At 36.8% G+C, this 4620-nt stretch overlaps 1 non-coding gene across 1 annotated transcript; it reads left to right on the forward strand.

Moving 5' to 3' along the window:
- Window positions 1–2127: 2127 nt before the first annotated feature.
- On the forward strand, window positions 2128–2235 carry LOC148570528 (small nucleolar RNA R71). The gene has a single exon (XR_015908113.1). It is a non-coding gene; the product is annotated as a small nucleolar RNA R71 (small nucleolar RNA).
- Window positions 2236–4620: the final 2385 nt, after the last annotated feature.

Consider the following 4620-nt stretch of genomic DNA (forward strand, 5'->3'; position numbering starts at 1 on the left):
CACAGATCCTGAGTGGATCCTGTGGGGTCCACAGATCCTGAGTGGATCCTGTGGGGTCCACAGATCCTGAGGTGTTCAAGGATTTACATCCCTGCACCCATTAGGCATGTAAAAATGCCTTTGTACCCAACTCTGGGCGTTCAGCGCCAGGTTGGTGGCCATTTTGGGCGTTCAACGCCCATTTGTGTGCCATTTCTGGCGTTGAACGCCAGAACCATGCCTGTTCTGGCGTTCAGCGCCCAGAAGCTGCCCATTTTGGGCGTTCAGTGCCAGAACCATGCTCTGTTCTGGCGCTGAACGCCAGACAGATGCTCCTCCAGGGTGTGATTTTTCTTCTGCTGTTTTTGATTCCGTTTTCAATTTTTCTATTTATTTTGTGACTCCACATGATCATGAACCTAAGAAAACATGAAAAACAATAAAAATAAGAATTAGATAAACATTGGGTTGCCTCCCAACAAGCGCTTCTTTAATGTCAATAGCTTGACAGTGGGCTCTCATGGAGCCTCACAGATGTGCAGGGCTTTGTTGAGACTCTCCAACACCAAACTTAGAGTTTGACTGTGGGGGCTCTGGTTGACTCTGCTTTGAGAGAAGCTTTTCAAGCTTCCTCTCCATGGTTGCAGAGGGAGATCCTTGAGTTTTGAATACAAGGGAGTTCTCATTCCATTGAAGGAATATCTCACCTCTGTCAACATCAATCACAGCTCTTGATGTGGCCAGGAAAGGTCTTCCTAGGATGATAGATTCATCCTCTTCCTTTCCAGTGTCCAGGACTATGAAATCAGTAGGTATGTAAAGGCCCTCAACCTTTACTAATACATCTTCTACTTGTCCATAAGCCTGTCTTCTTGAGCTGTCTGCCATCTCCAGTGAGATTTTAGCAGCTTGCACCCCATAGATTCCCAGTTTCTCTATTACAGAGAGGGGCATGAGGTTTATCCCTGAACCAAGGTCACACAGAGCCTTAAAGATCATGGTGCCTATGGTACAAGGGATTATGAACTTTCCAGGATCCTGTCTCTTCTGAGGCAATGTCAGTTGATCCAGATCACTTAGTTCATTGATGAACAAGGGAGGTTCAACTTCCCAAGTATCAATGCCAAACAATTTGGCATTCAGCTTCATGATTGCACCAAGAAACTTGGCAGTTTGCTCTTCAGTAACATCCTCATTCTCTTCAGAAGAGGAATACTCATCAGAGCTCATGAAGGGCATAAGGAGGTTCAATGGAATCTCTATGGTCTCTAGATGAGTCTCAGATTCCTTTGGTTCCTCAGAGGGAAGCTCCTTATTAACCACTGGACGTCCCAGGAGGTCTTCCTCCTTGGGATTCATGTCCTCTCCTCTCCTCACAGGTTCGGCCATGGCGCTTATGTCAATGGCCTTGCACTCTCCTTTTGGGTTCTCTTCTGTATTGCTTGGGAGAGTACTAGGAGGGATTTCAGTGATCCTTTTACTCTGCTGGCCCACTTGTGCTTCCAAATTTCTAATGGAAGACCTTGTTTCATTCATGAAACTTACAGTGGCTTTAGATAGATCAGAGACTAGATTTGCTAAATTAGAAGCATTTTGTTCAGAGTTCTCTGTCTGTTGCTGAGTTGATGATGGAAAAGGTTTATTATTGTTAAACCTGTTTCTTCCACCATTATTAAAGCCTTGTTGAGGCTTTTGATCCTTCCATGAGAAATTTGGATGATTTCTCCATGTTGAGTTATAGGTGTTTCCATAAGGTTCACCTAAGTAATTTACCTCTGCTATTGAAGGGTTCTCAGGATCATAAGCTTCTTCTTCAGAAGATGCCTCTTGAGTACTGTTGGATGCAGCTTGCATTCCATGCAGACTCTGAGAGATCATATTGACTTGCTGAGTCAATATTTTGTTCTGAGCCAATATGGCATTCAGAGTATCAACTTCAAGAACTCCCTTCTTCATAGGCGTCCCATTATTCACAGGATTCCTTTCAGAAGTGTACATGAACTGGTTATTAGCAACCATGTCAATGAGTTCTTGAGCTTCTGCAGGCGTTTTCTTTAGGTGAATGGATCCACCTGCAGAGGTGTCCAGTGACATCTTTGATAGCTCAGATAAACCATCATAGAATATATCCAGGATGGTCCATTCTGAAAGCATGTCAGAAGGACACTTTTTGGTCAACTGTTTGTATCTTTCCCAAGCTTCATAGAGGGATTCACCTTCTTTCTGTCTGAAGGTTTGAACATCAGCTCTAAGCTTGCTCAGCTTTTGAGGAGGAAAGTACTTGGCTAAGAAAGCCGTGACCAGCTTATCCCAAGAGTTCAGGCTGTCTTTGGGTTGAGAATCCAACCATAATCTAGCTCTGTCTCTTACAGCAAAAGGGAAAAGCATGAGCCTGTAGACTTCAGGATCTACTCCATTAGTCTTAACAGTATCACATATCTGCAAGAATTCAGTTAAGAACTGAAAAGGATCTTCAGATGGAAGTCCATGAAACTTGCAGTTCTGCTGCATCAGAGAAACTAATTGAGGTTTCAGCTCAAAGTTGTTTGCTCCAATGGCAGGAATGGAGATGCTTCTTCCATGTAAATTGGAATTTGGTGCAGTAAAGTCACCAAGCATCTTCCTTACATTATCATTATTTTCGGCTGCCATCTCCTCTGCCTGTTCGAAAATTTCTGAAAGGTTATCTCTGGATTGTTGTATTTTAGCTTCTCTTAATTTTCTCTTCAGAGTCCTTTCAGGTTCTGGATCTGCTTCCACAAGAATGTTTTGGTCCTTGCTCCTGCTCATATGACAAAGAAGAAAGCACAAAAAAATAATAATAATAATAATAGAGATCCTTTATACCACAGTATAGGGATCCCTTTGTGAGTGGAAGAAAAGAGGGGGAGACAAAGAATGTGATGTAAAGGAAGAAACACAACTGTACGAATGGAAGAGATGTGAGATGAGATGTTAGGATATGAATGAATAAATAGAATGAGATGGGGGAGGGATAATTTTCGAAAATTATTTTGAAAAAGAGTTAGTGATTTTTGAAAAATGGTTTTTGAAAAAATGTTAGTAATTTTCGAAAATTTTTGAAATAAAAAATAAAAGATAAAAATAATTAGTTAATTAAAAAGAAATATTTGAAAAAGAGGGAAGATATTTTCGAAAATGAGAGAGAGAGAGAGTTAGTTAGGTAGTTTTGAAAAAGTTAAGAAACAAACAAAAAGTTAGTTAGTTAGTTGAAACAATTTTTGAAAAGATAGGAAGTTAGGAAGTTAGAGAAGATATTTTGAAATCACATTTTTGAAAAAGATAAGATAAGAAGATATTTTTGAAAAGATATGATAGAAATTAGTTTTTGAAAAAGATTTGATTTTTAAAATCTCAATTAATGACTTGATTCATAAGAAATCACAAGATATGATTCTAGAACTTAAAGTTTGAATCTTTCTTAACAAGCAAGTAACAAACTTCAAATTTTTGAATCAAAACATTAATTGATTATGTTATTTTCGAAAATTTGATTTAAAAATAAGAAAAACATTTTTGAAAAACATTTTTGGAATTTTCGAAAATAACTAAGAATTTTGAAAAAGATTTGATTTTTGAAAAAGATTTTGAAAAAGATAAAATTTTCAAATTGAAAATTTGATTTGACTTATGAGAAACAATTTGATTTTAAAATTTTTTGAAAAAGTCAATCCAAATTTTCGAATATGATGAGAGAAAAAAAAAGGGAAAGATAATTTTTTTTTATTTTTGAAATTTTTATGAAAAACATGAAAATTATGCAATGCATGAAATTTTTAGATCAAAACATGTAATGCATGCAAGAATACTATGAATGTCAAGATGAACACCAAGAACACCTTGAATGCCATGATGAACATCAAGAACATATTTTTGAAAAATTTTTAATGCAAAGAAAACATGCAAGACACCAAACTTAGAATTCTTTAATGCTTAGGCACTAAGAATTCAAGAATGCATATGATAAACATGAAAAGACACAAAACAAAAAATCATCAAGATCAAACAAGAAGACTTACCAAGAACAACTTGAAGATCATGAAGAACACCATGAATGCATGAAATTTTCGAAAAATGCAAGATGCACATGCAATTGAAATATTTTTTATTTTTGTGATTTTCTAAATTTTTTTGGATTTTTATTTTATATTTTTCGAAAAAATTTTTTGAAAAAGAAAAATAAGGATTCCAAAATTTTTAATATGAATTCCAGGAATCTTGCCATGTTAGTCTAAAGCTTCAGTCTAGGAATTAGACATGGCTCACTAGCCAGCCAAGCTTTCAAAGAAAGCTCCAGTCCAAAACACTAGACATGACCAATGGCCAGCCAAGCTTCAGCAGGTGATCATGGATCAGCAGCAGGTGGATGAGCAACAACTAAGTTGCTCTTGATAACAAATTGCAAGCCTCAGTCCAAATGAATTTAGACATGGCTTTACAGCCAGCCAGGCTTCACATGCTTCATGAAACACTAGAATTCATTCTTAAAAATTTTGAATAAATTTTTGAAAACATTTTTATTTTTTTTTTCGAAAACAAAAGAGAAATTTTTTTTTGAAAATATTTTTGAAAGATCTTTGAAAAGAAAACGAAAAAGAAAGTTACCCAATCTGAGCAACA

This window comes from Arachis ipaensis, chromosome B3 (genome assembly GCF_059453495.1).
Source record: "Arachis ipaensis isolate K30076 ecotype BB chromosome B3, ASM5945349v1, whole genome shotgun sequence".
Taxonomy (NCBI): domain Eukaryota; kingdom Viridiplantae; phylum Streptophyta; class Magnoliopsida; order Fabales; family Fabaceae; genus Arachis; species Arachis ipaensis.